This window comes from Dermacentor variabilis, chromosome 2, assembly GCF_050947875.1.
Source record: "Dermacentor variabilis isolate Ectoservices chromosome 2, ASM5094787v1, whole genome shotgun sequence".
Taxonomy (NCBI): domain Eukaryota; kingdom Metazoa; phylum Arthropoda; class Arachnida; order Ixodida; family Ixodidae; genus Dermacentor; species Dermacentor variabilis.
In genome coordinates this window covers 124,096,059-124,111,667 of record NC_134569.1, presented here as the reverse complement: position 1 = coordinate 124,111,667, position 15,609 = coordinate 124,096,059, and positions in this window count along the sequence as shown.

Sequence of the window (15,609 nt, the reverse complement as noted above, 5' to 3'; positions counted from 1 at the left end):
TTCTGTTTGTTTTCAAAATACTTCACGGTATCCTCCCCTACCAGGAACTCCTCAGCTGTATCATCTTTCGTACTCCGCGTAAGATCGCCAGAGTACACAGACCTTTCCATGTTCTTACTTGTCGTCACCAACAATCAACCATTAAAAATACAGCCTTTATAATGCTTATTTCCGTTATCTTGATATTTTTCAAACCTCACTGTCATTGTTCTTTCCCGAGCTTGGCGTTGTTGTGTCAGTTTCATATTTCGTTCAAGTGCCCTTCTCTTCCTTTTTCTCTTGTATTCACCGTGCGCCTTTATGTATGGACACTATCTTTTTTCAAGATCCTCATTTTCTTAATTGTTCTTTTTTATATTTATCGCTCAGACTTCGTGGTTCTTTCTAGGCACGGGAAATAAATTTTATTATTATTATTATTATTATTATTATTATTATTATTATTATTATTATTATTATTATTATTATTATTATTACTGCCACTAACAGTAAGTCCGCTGCTGGTTTTACGTAACTCTTTTATATGCAGTAAACGAGGGTCGCAAAACCCAAAGGTAAACGTTTTGCCTAGCCAAATACAAAGCGACAACTAAAAAATAAATAACTGCAACATCAATGTAGTTTTACGAGAATTTGGCGATGGCAATTTCTAAAGTGGCGTCGATGCTAGAATATCTGCATGATTCACTAGCGCTCAGTTTGAATTTCGCCATCGAACGATGTAGCCCAAGATATAATTCAATAAGTGCACATTTTTTATTATAGGTATCTGGATATTGATATCTACAAGGCAGTTATTCTCCGCCTGTCCGAGCAGTTCTCCTGAACAACCAGAATGGAATATAAATAAATTGTAGCCCAAAATCAGAAAAAAAGACAAACAAGCGATATATAGAAAGAACACGCAGAGTGCCTACATGTTATACGCTACCCACTGGCGAACGCCCAATAAAGCAAAAAAAGGTGAAATTCTCGAAGGAGCATCAGGGGGACTTGTATGATTGCCGTTAGCTCGCTAAGAGGAAATGAAGCGTAAGCGATGAAATTTGGCTATTTTCACCATATGGAAGGTTTTCGCAAATACTTTCAGTTATTTTGTTGCGGTCGTGATGACTGAAAGAAATGTTCATCAGTTCTGATGGGTGAGAATAATGTCGTTGTTTTGTATTATCGCATGCAGCTTGGCGTTTTAGTGCCTCGCATTGACGGCATCTTATGTACAGAAGTGTCTCACTGTTGCTGCGAAGTTGATGCGACGTTGATTCGACGTAGATGAGGAAAACAATTAGGTCCTTTTCAAGAACGCATACATAACGCCGTTATCTGGAAGCTAAGATAATGCTACGCGTTCCCTGGTTGAAAGTTTCTTAATTTTTTAAAATGAAGTAAAAGATAGAAGTTAAGCCATGACAACGAAAATTTTCCAAAGATCACTTGTGGTACAGAGTGTGTTGTACGTAAGATATCCCTAGGATTAATAAGTGCATTCGTTTTTTGTTGCGAAATGCTTTATTACTGCATGATGTGTTCTATGTGTGTTATATGTGTGTAAAGCGTCGTATATGCTGTGTTTATCATTAATTTATCGTTGCATTCACCTTGAGTAGCATGCTAGACGTTCCGCCATGCAAACTGCAGTTTTCGTTGAAAACATCTTTCGTTCTGTTTGTTTTTTTGTGTACATCTCTTACATGCAACAGTCCTTGATGCGTAACCATCACGAGCGTCAGTTGACTAAATGCATGTCAATTTCAGTCATCTCAATCGCCAACCTACATTATGCATTATTACGAACACTGATTTCCCGGAATTGCTCAGCTAAAACGTGATCTTGCCCGAGACCAGCCGGCCTGGTAGCCACAGCCATCGCCCGCCCTCTCCTTTCTTTCTTTCTAAACAATTCAGGAAATTCAGGTTCAACGGCGTACCAGGGTGTTCATCTTCGCATCGCTCCTTACTGGTGTACTGGTTTAAACTGTTGTAATGCTCTTGCACGCTTAGGCCTAATCCAACTGTGAGAACATTGTTGCTTGAAAAATTTGTGTACCGTTTGTGCTTTTAGATTGTGGCTTTACAGTCATTGCTGTTCCTGGCCTTTCATACAATATCTATGAAATCTTAAGCGACTATCACAATTCCCTCCCATAATAACACTATGTTCTTTTTTGCCAAAAGGTCCCCAGGAAAGAAAATAATGTTTATGCTGTAATAAAGTTTATACGAAAGCCAATTATCTCAAAGGCTGCACTGCTTTCTTTCTAGCTGAACAAAAACTCTCATTTGAAATGTTCGGGAATATTTCGCAGATATACCAAGCTCGCATACAGTTCAGTCTATGTGCAGCAAATAACGATAGTACTGCCCAAAGGGACAATGTAATTCTGATAACTGTGCCACAAATAAACCGGTGATATAGCGGCCCTAATACTACGTGCGCGACAGCTATTCAGGGAAGCTCAACAAGATATCAGACAGAAAGAGTCAGCAGTCAGATTTCTATCAATTCAAGGGGTTAGAATGAGACACAAGGAAACTGCAAACAATGGCTTTCTGGCTGTGGAGATGTAGAACAATACACAATACCGAAAATGAACAGAAACGAAAGTGTTGACTTTCGCTTAATCATGCGAATCTCAGCAAAAGAGCTTCGCCGAGCGCGTGCTAGTCGATATGTTCCCTCCCGTTTCTTCATGTCTTGGGCCCCAAATGTTTCATCCGTAAGTGAGGTTCTCTGCAGTACAGACCCTTTTGTCTAACTCCAGCGTTTCTGGAAGCGAGAGAATGAAGAGAAGTCTGCCGCCATCTCCTCTTTTACATGTGCTACGCCTGACACTGAAGCCAGCCTGTGGCTCGAATTAGGGAAGTACTACGACCGCTGGAGGGAGGAGTCACTGACGGTGAGTTCGCTTTGCTTCAGCTAATTCCGGAGCTCTTTCCGCTACGCCTTGCGGTATTTTTTACCCTTTGACGAAGCACGCTCCGCTGCACCGCCCACGCCGAGTGCCTTACCTCCGTTGTATGCTAACGGTGTTCGGCGTCGTCTCATCATGTCCTGCATTATATTGTTAGCTGTGTAGGTGCAAATACTGCCCATCTTGGTCACCTCATTTACAGAACTTTTTTCTTACCTTTTTATGATGACTGACAAAAAACAAAATGAACAAAAATAACGAGTGAATTAAGCAGCCGCTTGGGTAGGGCCCTGAATAAACGTCAAATTGCGGTGAAGTTATCTCCTTTTTATTTCTATCTCTTTATCCGACCATATTCAGAGTGACTTACCACGGTAGCCGTGTCAAAAGAAAATTGTGAAATGACATTTTTTTCTTTCTTATTATTTATTCTGCCTCAAGATGCTTGTAATTCTTCACCATTTAACTAAAAACACGCCTGCTCTTATGTCTCCTCCCTATATTGCACTGTTAACACTGTTCGTCTGCTTTCCACGCAAACCAAGACACTCGGCGTCGCTCAACCTGAAAGAAATTTCACTGCCCTGAAAACATGATGTTTCTTCTTTTGAAACTGCCAGATTGGTATACCGCGCTGCAAAGTACTCAGCAGTTAAACTTGGTTTTGTGTTACGCATAACAACAACTGAGATTCCTTGAGCCGCTGCAGCATGTACTATCAAAATATCGGAGAAAAATTGATGGCCTTGCTTACCTTGTGCACTACGACCAGCAGATAATGTGAACAGTCGTAAAGTTCACGCAGTACGATCTAAAGAAAAATTGGAGGACGCTTAAGCTTCGCCTTCAAGAGTGGAACGCGACAGCGTTGCCGTCGACCCGCCAAGGGGTGTAAGACAATGCGCTCAGACAGTGATCACTTACGAGGCGCCCCGCATCGGACTCTGCGCCCACCTATCACGCGGTGAGCGTCGAGCAACGCAGCGTTCGGCGCGGCAACGAAACGCGCGCCTGAACAAACGGAACGAAGCAAAGAACTCGGTGTCTCGGAGGGGGAACGTCGTGATCGGCACGGGCAGAGAGATAGATAGATAGTAATCTAAAGAAAGGAACGGCGCTTGATTCTGCAACCCGTGTGGGAGCACGGCGAAGCGTCGTCAGGGGAGAGGGAGTCGGGGACGCGAGGCGCCTGGCACCGGTCCGCGCACAGCCCCAATGCGCGCGCGGCGCGCCACCTGTCGGGGCAGCGCCGTACATTGAGAGGAGGGGGTCTATTGTTTGCCGCAAGATGGCTCTGCGTGTGTGGTAAGCGCAGAAGAAATGTAGCGGAAACTTACTTCGCTATTCGTGTAAATGCGACTTCTGTAAGTTACATGCTCATAATTACCGATATACACCGCAGTATAACTTTCTGCGGCTCGTTTCTAAGGCAACACCGCATTCACTAGACGCGCTTTTGTACCGCTTTCAAGCATCGAACTCGTGGCTGAGTGGTAGCGTCTCCGTCTCACACTCCGGAGACTCTGGTTCGATTCCCACCCAGCCCATCTTGGAAGTTGCTTTTTATTTATGAAGTGCCTGCTATGATTTATCGCTCACGGCCAACGCCGCGGACGCCGACGCCGACACCCGACACCGACGCCGACGACACCGGCTTTTCTGCGACACGAGCTCCTTAACGCTATCGCGTTAAAATGGAGGGATGCAGCCGTGTGTTAACTGAGGAAGTGTTAGCGGAAGCAAGTAGACCTACTCCCACGGAGCACACTCGCCCGCAGGCTTAGCTGACTGTTACCACACAAGTGAATAACTGTCGCAAAAAAGAATGAAGAATATTGCATACAAAAATGGCTAGCCGCAAGCTATTCTTTACAAGTTATGTAAACAAACCAACGCAATATTTTCAAGAACTGCGAATACTTCATGTCAGAATTAAAACCTTTTACTTCGTCCATTCTTCTTAGGTTCAGAACGGTGGTCTTTGTAAAGAATGGGATGCATACTGCCACTATATAGTTATGAAGCCACCGCGTTTATTGTTGTGTTTTCTATAAATTGTTTTTTTTTTCATATTTCTGGCGAATAAAAAGTTTTCACTGGTTCAACTTTTGCCTTCAACGTTCTTTCATTTCTGCCGCCGCCATTTTTGGTACTTGAGTAAGACTCCCGCGCACGGTCGTGCCCGCTCCGAAGGCGAATGAACCATATTACCAGTCTTGTCTTGTTTCTTCGAAACGCAGCGGGAACAGAGGGCAAATTAGGTGACGATAGCTGGCGTTAATGACTGGTTTGCTGTTTAGTAATCTTCCGGAAAAGAAGAGAGGCAGAAAAAAGCGTGCAATTGAAGTAGTCCATACACCAAGAACGACGGCGCACTGAATGGAAAGTTTCAAGAAAGACTGTTGGATAAAACAAACAAAAAAAATTTTCGCAAGCACTATAGCGGTGGTAAGTTTCACTCCTGTGATGGGAAAGCCCTCCAGCTTTTAAGAAGACAGCTGGTGGTATACAGAAGACAGCCTCTCACCGACATAGCACCGCCCATCGATTCAACAGTAGCGAGTGGCAAGTTTGTTGGTTACTCCTTCCCAAGTCTTTTCTGGAAGGCAATACATGTGCCTGGCCCTATTCGCTGCACTCACCTTTCACAAAACTCAGGCGCGTGGCAGGAAGCCGCTCCGTTCCTCTTCCGTCTTTTCATCCACTTAAAACGCAGCGGGCCTTAATTAGCAAAATTACAAAGAAAGAAGCTCGCTCGACAACGGCACTCCTTTTCAGTTCCAGCTGTCGCCGAGTTGGAGGTGCGGAAGGAAGTCTCCGTAGACCCGTGACGTGCGTCTTCTACTTCCTTTCGTCTTTTCCCCCTCTCCTCCTTCTTAGCTCATTTGTGGACAGTACAAGAGTCAGCACTCCTAGAAACAAAATGGTGGAGCCAAGTTTTGTCGCTCGGTAAAACGGCGGTGAAGACGGCAGCAGGATTTTCGGATGCGCTTTACCAAAAGCCAACACCTCCTCCCCATACATTATCTTTAAATGCAGCATGTAGTACTCGAAGTGGACCTCTTTCTATGTGGCTGGCACGCCCACCATCGTAAGCGTGCAGCAAACAGGAGCGCGGATGGTAGCAGCCCTCTTTGCAAAGCGCTCGAGGAATAGAAAAAATGTCAGCACCCGAGTACCTGAGTAAGAGCGTCTTCCGATTACAACAAGAGTTCATTACAAAAATTTAGAATAAGATGGAAAACGTACAAAAGAAGCAAAAACATGGGGCCGGAGGGGGGGCGGGAGAAAGAGATGGTAAGGTTATTGATAAATAAAATGTCGCTTGCCGGGGAGGCAGTGCACTTTGTAAATATTTGTGGCTGTCAGAGTGCTGACAGCGCACTTCTGATTTTGGCCAGCTGGTTAGGATTTACACTGTGAAGTGGTCTTCTCGTGCAATCTGGTAGAAGTTTCGGGCGAATGTCCCAGGCTCAACAGAACAAGAAAACGAGACGTGGCAGCATGTTATACATGGCGCAACAACTGTCGTCTTTTGTGAGAACTCGATACGCCTACTGGACAGTCCGCCATTGGAATCTGAACCTCGCAACGTTTAACACTAGAAACGTTATCTAGTGAGGCGAGTCTAGCAGTGCTATTGGAAGAATTGGAGGGCAGTAAATGGGATATAATAGGGCTCAGTGAAGTTAGGAGGACACAAGAAGCATCTACAGCGCTAGAAAGCGGGCACGTCCTGTGCTACCGGGGCTTAGCGGAGAGACGAGTACTAGGAGTTGGATTCCTGATTAATAAGAATATAGCTGGTAATATACAGGCATTCTATAGCATTAACGAGAGGGTGGTAGGTCTTGTTGTGAAACTTAATAAGAGGTACAAATTTAAGGTCGTACAGGTCTACGCCCGTACATCCAGTCATGATAACCAGGAAGTCGAAAGCTTCTTTCAAGACGTGGAATTGGCAATGAGTAAAGTCAAAACAAAATACTCAATAGTGATGGGTGACTTCAATGCCAAGGTAGGCAACAAGCAGGCTGCAGACAGGTCTGTGGGGGAATATGGCATAGGCACTAGGAATTGCAGGGGAGAGCTATTAGTAGACTTTGCAGAACAGAATAATATGCGGATAATGAATACCTCCTTCCGCAAGCGGGACAGCCGAAAATGGACGTGGAGGAGCCCCAATGGCGAGACTAGGAGTGAAATAGACTTCATACTCTGCGCTAACCGTGGCATCATACAAGATGTGGACGTACTCGGCAAGGTGCACTGCAGTGACCATAGGATGGTAAGAACTTGAATTAGCCTAGGCCTGAGGAGGGAACGGAAGAAACTGATACATAAGAAGCCGATAAATGTGTTAGCGGCAAGAGGGAAAATAGAGGAATTCCGGACCATGCTACAGAACAGGTATTCGGCTTTAACTCAGGAAGAAGACCTTAGTGTAGAAGCAATGAACGACAATCTTATGGGCATCATTAAGTAGTGTTTAATAGAAGTCGGTGGTAACTACATTAGACAGGATACCACTTAGCTATCGCAGGAGATGAAAGATCTGATCAAGAAACGCCAATGTATGAAAACCTCTAACCCTACAGCTAAAATAGAACTCGCAGAACTTTGCAAGTTAATCAACAAGAGTAAGACAGCTGACATAAAGAAGTATAACATGGATAGAATTAAATATGCTCTCAGGAACGGAGGAAGCCTAGAAGCAGCGAAGAAGAAACTATGAATTGGCAAGGATCAGATGTATGCGTTACAAGACAAATCCGACAATATCATTACTAATATGGATGAGATAGTTAGAGTGGCTGAGGAGTTCAATAGAGATTTATACAGTACCAGTGGCACCTATGACGCTAGTAGAAGAGAGAATAGTCTAGAGGAATTTGAAATCCCACAAGTAATGCCGGAAGAAGTAAAGAAAACCTTGGGTGCTATGCAAAGGGGGAAGGCAGCTGGGGAGGATCAGGTAACAGCACATTTGTTGAAGGATGGTGGGCAGATTGTTCTAGAAAAACTGGCCCCCCTGTATACGCGATGCCTCATGACCTCGTGCGTACCGCAATCTTGGAAGAACGCTAACATAATCCTAATCCATAAGAAAGGGGACTCCAAGGACTTGAAAAATTATAGACCGACCAGCTTACTGTACGATGCCTACCATATATTTACTTATGTAATCGCAAATATAATCAGGAACACCTTAGACTTCTGCGACGCAAAGGAACAGGCAGGATTCCTTAAAGGGTACTTAACAATAAACCATATTCACACTATCAATCAGGTGATATAGAAATGTGCGAAATATAATCAACCCTTATATATAGCTTTCATTGATTACGAGAAAGCGTTTGATTCAGTTGAAACCTCAGCAGTCATGGAGGCATTTCGGAATCAGGGCGTAGACGAGCCTTATGTAAAAATACTGAAAGATATCTATAGCGGCTCCACAGCCACCGTAGTCCTCCATAATGAAAGCAACAAAATCCCAATAAAGAAAGGCTTCAGACAGGGAGATACGATCTCTCCAAGGCTATTTACAGCGTGTTTACAGGAGGTATTCAGAGACCGGGATTGGGAAGACTTGGGGATACGATTTAATGGAGAATACTTTATCAACTCTCGACTCGCTGATGATATTGCCTTGCTTGGTAACTCAGGGGACCAATTGCAATGCATGCTCATTGACCTGGAGAGGCAAAGCAGAAGAGTGGGTCTAAAATAAATCTGCAGAAAACTAATGTTTAACAGTCTCGGAAGAGAACAGCAATTTACAATAGGTAGCGAGGCACTGGAAGTCGTAAGGGAATACATCTGCTTAGGGCAGGTAGTGACCACGGATCCGGATCATGAGACTGAAATATTCAGAAGATTAAGAATGGGCTGGGGTGCGTTTGGCAGGCATTCTCCGATCATGAACAGCAGGTTGCCATTATCCCTCAAGAGAAAAGTGTGTAACAGCTGTGTCTTACCAGTACTCACGTACCGGGCAGAAACCTGGAGGCTTAGGATAAGGGTTCTACTTAAATTGAGGACGACGCAACGAGCTATGAAAAGAAGAATGATGGGTGCAACGTTAAGGGAAAGGAAAAGAGCAGATTGCGTGACGGAACAAACGCGAGTTAATGACATCTTAGTTGAAATCACGAAAAAGAAATGGGGCATGGGCAGGACAAGTAATGAGGAGCGAAGATAACCGATGGTCATTAATGGTTACGGACTGTATTCCAAGGGAAGGGAAGCGTAGCAGGGGGCGGCAGAAAGTTAGGTGGGCGGGTGAGATTAAGAAGTTAGCAGGGGCGACATGGGCCTAATTAGTACATGACCGGGGTAGTTGGAGAAGTATGGGAGAGGCCTTTGCCCTGCAGTGGGCGTAACCAGGATGATTATGATGTTGATGATGATGATGATGCTGATGATGTACGCCAACGCGGAAGAAAACTGGATCGAAATCAGGTCACATGTATTGTTATTATCTCGTGACGGCAAAATATCTTTCGCTGCTCACTTTTCTTAGTACATTTACGGGTTTCGTAGCTATACACTTGCTCCAGCACATTTAGATGGCCCCTTTTTGACATAACGCCACCTGTGACTGGTTCGATCCCTGCATCGAATGTGAGAGTCTCATACTGCTCAGGTAGCGTCGAACGGATGCGAACTTTCACCTCGCTCTTTTTTATCCCAATATTTAGTTATCGTTTCTTTATAGTGCAAGCTTCCAAGACCATCCTGAACATATAATTGCCCAATATTCTCTTATGGCATCTTGTTTTATGGACAGGTGATTCCCCAACTCTCCGTCACGTCAATTACATCCAACACCAACAGTCCCTTAAACAACCGCTCGAATTGTTTGAACTGCACCATTATTTTTAATTTGCCTTGCTGCGGAGTCCATGGCCGTAAAGAGCAGCGCATCGCAAAGCAGTTGAGCCTTTGAATGCTTGTGTAAAATACTGGAACGAGTGAATAATGTTGACTGCACATCAGGGTGTGTTTCTATTCACGTTTCTACGTGAAAAATGTTGACGTATAACTTCGACATCTGCAGACTATTTCGAGCAATGCTTATCGCTGAGAACATTGACCCTAGACTCAACATGTTCACTTTGTTTGAAGTATCACGTACTGCAAATATCATTTAATTTTTTTTTATTTGCAAGGTTTCGTTATAGCATTAATATCAACCTGGATGTAAATGTGGCCGATATAGTGAATATGTTCTTACTATTTCCGTAATTAAAAATCATGTCATTAGAAATGAACATTTGTTTTTCCAAAAAAGAATAGCCTGCATATATATTAAAGTACGCATGCTTATATTGAAATAATAGTATATGAGAGCAATTTCTTGGAGTAGTATTTTAGAAAGGAAATTGTTGTGGGGCAGTGTTCAACGGGATAGCCGGTGGTCGTATTCACGCCACAGCGAATAGGTGTGAAAACTGGAGAATTCAGCAAACTATATTCTGTTTTTTGCTGAGTTTTAGAACACCGCCTGCGATTCACCTTCGTCCACTATTACCCAGGTATAACACGACCTACAACTGTCTTCTTTCTCACACGTTGTAAGCAATTTTGCAATAGCATTGAATCAGAGAGGGCCCAGGCATGCGTGCAATAATGCGCATCTTGAAAGCGTCCTGTTGACATGAAGCTTTCGCCTGCATTTAGTTAGTGTAGCTGGCGTGGGGCACCCGAATATGGACGATTTCGCCGTTAATGTTTCCCTAGATTTGCGTAGATTTGCGTAGCTTGATGTGTCGCTTCCTGAGCCATAGGTGGTTGCCGAGTTGCAGACTTATCCGATGAATCTAATATGCATGCACCTGTACCAGCCGGCCACGTGTTCCTGCAGGCAGAATGAAACAGTTCTTAGTGAGGAAAAAGAACTGTATGTCGCTGCCACGGCCAAGTGCCTGAATCTTTGAAAATTTGCCCCACAAATCTGAGAAAGCAAGCCGACATGTTACAAGTATGTTTAGGATATCTTACATTGCAACGCGTTCAGCGGTATAAAGCATATGCGCTTGCATGTTCCTCTTAAATATATGGACTAAGGCCTTTAGTGTCTTGCGAACGAGAAACCTCCCTGTGCTTTGTTGGCTGCAAATCACACCGAGAGGACGACCAGTGTATTGGCAGAGTAAAGAAAATATAAAATAATGGACGCATTTACACCTCAGAACAAATACCGCTTGAAGGATGGTGGAGGCACAATCAAAGCGAGACAATTTTGAGTTCGAAAGAGCCGCCATTACGCTTGCGAAGATGGTTTCTCTTATCCAGCTCGGAGAGCCTAACAATGTATCTGCGCACCCCACGTGCCTTCCCGCTAAAGTCGGCTTCATTTCTCGCAATATTGAGCATGCGCAGGCAGTCCCGATTCGGGTTGGCACCGAAGAAAAAATATGTTGCCATAAAGTGCCGGCGGCAATTTGCCGGTGAATCCAAGCTAAGCAATAAAAAAAGAGAGAGTGGGGAGTGCGGGTGGCGGCAGATGGCTTCGTTCTCTCGTAACGTGCATGACTTATACAAAAGAATTTAAGTTAATAAAATGGCATTTGCGGTGTCTTCGAAGAAGAAATTTCCTATTTTATCATATAATAGGATTTTAACAGCCTCGCACAGGGATATAACGCTTCCTTCACTTTAGTTTATATTTATATCATTGTTCAAATGCCCTTGTTGAAAAGCTCTTTTCCTGACAACGTAGAGAGAGCCAGCGGGCCTACAGTTCGCAAGAATCTCGTTTGTTTCTTCTGTTGATATGCCTGCTTCATTAGCCATCCCCGGGGCTACTTCTCCTGGCTTACAAACTGACTCCTGTTTTGGCTATTTAATTACATGTATTCTCCTCAGTATTTCTCAACTGTGCGTGTTTTTTACGTTACTTCTGTTTATTCACTCCTTCATGTATATGTTAGTTTCCTCCTCTTACTATTGTTGCGCGCAAATATTCTAACATTGTAAAACGTGTTTGCCTGCAAACGTACAAGGAATAATTACTATCTGTCTAACGCTTTAGAGGCGGCACCATGCAAGCTTGGAAGTATATTAATAAATGTTTCTTGGAAGCGCTATCCTTAATTCGCATCCCCTCTACACTGAGATGAATGAAAAATGGTCGATTGGAGAGCTGTGCGTCCGAACCTTTCACGTAGGTGCAGCAGTCGAGCATGCAGTGACATGAGAGTAAGTATTCCCTTTATTATTATTCGGCGCCTATATTAGGCTTGTTTACGTGGATATGTATCAAAATGCGCCAACGTGCCTGGCTGACATCACTGTACCAAAGAAAAGATATTCCTGCAGACTTGTGTGACCTTGCATGCAGTATCACAAAGCGACTTCTAACGAAGCTCTTACTCCCAGGTAGTACATAGCACAACATTGTAATTTCTTGCGGCAGCGAAATTCAGCCTACAGATATGGGATTTCATCATTATGCTCTTCGATGTGTACTTTGCACAAGTGGAAAGTCTCAACACTTAGCAGTTCTATCGCTGCGCTTTTTCATAGTACTTGGAAATGACTCGGACGAGCTCTCATCGAAACAGTTATCATTTATTACACCACAGCTACCTATCCATATCACTTTTAACTTTGCCATGTCCTTGCCTATCGTACATCCAGAAATTTTCCTAGTTTCAGCGTGCCATGGCTTTTGGCTTTTCGGACAAAGGCGCACGGTGCCAAATATTTAACTTCTAGCGTTTACGTATGTGTTGACAAGCGATGACTTCTTGAGGATTTTGAATTCAGCCTAAAATTTTATAATTCTATATTAAGGACTTCTTAAAGTTCCTTCTGTAGATTCTAGTGACTTTCCGTATTCCGTAAATTCGTACAGCAATCTTGTCCGCTTTATGGGCTCGAACATATTAAGTTTACATAACTGCGATATCTGTTCTTGGTGCAGAGTTGCGAATCGGCAAACTTCAGGTTTCTATTTTTGTTTCATACCATTTTAGGAAACATTTGTGAAACATTCTGGGCCACAATTTAAACTTATGCCTCTTACGGTCACCAGGATTTAAATTTCTTTCTCAAGTGCAACAAAATTCGTTGAAATTGGACAAGCGCGTAAATCTCATGAAAGAATTTCTGCGCTTTACATGTACTTGAACAAGAAAACTAAGAAAATCACACCATAGGGAGTAATCAGTGGCCAGCAATGAACGCTTACTAACTGCAGGCTAATAATTAGAACCATTGCAACTGTTCTACAACGTCGCAACTGTTCTACTTTTCACTGTAACTTGAAAAGAAAACAAATTTCTTCCATAAATCACAGAAATTGGACTAGTTTGTATCTCATAACATTCTCATTTCTGTATGAGACCTTTAACTTAGGTTTTCATAAGAACAAAATTTCTGTGGCGTCCTGTAACAGTTTATTTGCAACACGTCCACCACGTTGGCGACTGATAAGGTGGGCTTGTAGGGTGCCGCCGCCGTAACAAAATGAATGTTTCGCCCAAAGGAGATGTACTGATTGCGCTAGCAAGGCTCAGCCACGTTTCTTCAATTATTATTTGCGCGAGCATTTCTATGCCTGCCTAACGAGAAATGTGTCTATCACGTAAGACAATGATAGCTCATACCGCCGTAAGCAAGCAAAAAAATCCAATGGCTCAAAGCCACGAAAGGCACAGGCTACAAGCGCTCAGCAAAGTGAGGCCAACAGTGCATACATTCATTGAAATCACCCATACAACACACAGAACAACGTACGTTTCAATAAAGAACAAGCTCAAAAGAAGCATCTGAGCCATCAATAAAGCACTGCATACCCCCCTCAGCAAATTTACTGGTCGTTTTGCAAAAACTACGCTTAATTAACCTTGCTTCACCTTAATTTACATCAAAGGCCGGGGGCGCGACTCCCACTAAAAGTCGAGGGCTCGAGTACCTTTACTGTATCCTAATGAACTATGACTAATTATCATGCCCTTAATTAACACCGATGGTTGGTCGTGGATTCGAGTGCCATAACAAAGTCTACCTTAATAAAATCTGCTTTTTTATCTCCGCTATCGAACATAAGCGAATGTTCGATAAAGTTCGTAACGACCTTTGATGGTTGATAAAGGTTTATACTGGTCGGGTCAAGTTCCGTAACATTAATAATGACACCGGGCTGCCTGGAGATGAGCAAGTGGCAGAATGCTTACACATACTTAGACAACTAACAACGAAATTTCTCAAAAATCTCGCGCAAGAATATGGGGCAGCTTCATATATCATTCGCACTGGACGCAAGACGGTGCTGGCATCGGAGCAGACGCCCGAAGGATGTTACATGCGTTGTGTGCGCAGCCTGCTTTTGCGCAAGAGTTGACTGCCATTATCAGCATGTGAGTATTCTGGGCCCAACTTGCAAATCACTGCCCTGTTTCTGTACAGTGTTCAAAAAATTTAAACGCGAAGAATTTCGAAACTACAATGCCGTGTTTAATTTCATGGTTCCCGAGCATTTGTAACAACTGCCGTAATTCATAATTAAAAAATTGGGGGACGCCTAAGCTTCGCCTTTAAGTGTAGAACGCAATAGCATTCAAAGATCCCTGGCTGCTTCTCACGCTTCCCTGCAACTGCAGCTTATGTACCCGTAACGGTTACTGGGAAACGTTGGCGGCGAACGCTTTACACGAAGCGAGCCTTCTGGTTAGAAACGCGGCTGGTAGCGTGGGCCATCCCGGAAGCTGTACACAGCCGTGCCATAAAAATGGTATCATTTTCAGGCCTCTGTTCTTGTTTCGCACATTTAGAATTTTAGTAGAGAAGATTAACACAAAAGGCATGCGTTGTCAGTGATTTGTCTCATGACAATTGTGTGTGCGCTGTCATTTTGAAAACTTCGAGGAATAACGTTGTCAATAAAGTAAGACAAGGTATGAGCAACCTTATTGAAAGAATGGTCTAGCACTATAGCCCGTGGTGAAGCAACCTTGCTTTACCGCTTGTGGCTGGGAGTAGCGTTCACGAACTCATACTCTTATCGTTTGGGAATGGCCGAGAGCCCGATGTGCGATTTCTGTGAGTGCGAGGAGACCATCAAGTACTTATTGTGTACCTGCTCCCGCTACGATGTACAACGCCTCTCTCTGCGGGAAACTTTACACCGACTGGAATTAAGACCGTTCAACAAGTCAAAGACACTCGGACCGTGGCCACACCTGTCACTTGCACGAAAAGCGAATCGTGCATTAGTGCAATACTTGAAGTGCACCGGCTTACGAGACCGTTTATAGTGTCCCTGTACATAGTGTCCCGCCCACACGCACTCAATGCTCACTTTCTACCCTTTTCCTCTTTCTATTCCCCTTTCCCCCATCCCCAGTGTAGGGTAGCAAACCGGATGCTCTTCTGGTTGACCTCCCTGCCTTTCCTATCCTTGCTTTTTTTTCTCTCTCTATAGCCCACATATAGCGCATCTCATACAGCAAGGCATGGCATACACATATATCCGAATATATACGAGAATTTTTGCTCAAGGGGACGCCGGGCGCCGACGCCGGATTTTCTGCGACATGGGGCCCTTAACCCTATCGGGCCACAAGGTACACTTCGGACTACTTAGACCGCTATAAACCAACTACACAGCCATTTCGCATCGTACTGGGGTGTAACTACACGTAAAAATCCTGCTTTAACCGCTTGTTATCCAGTTTTTGTACTGCAC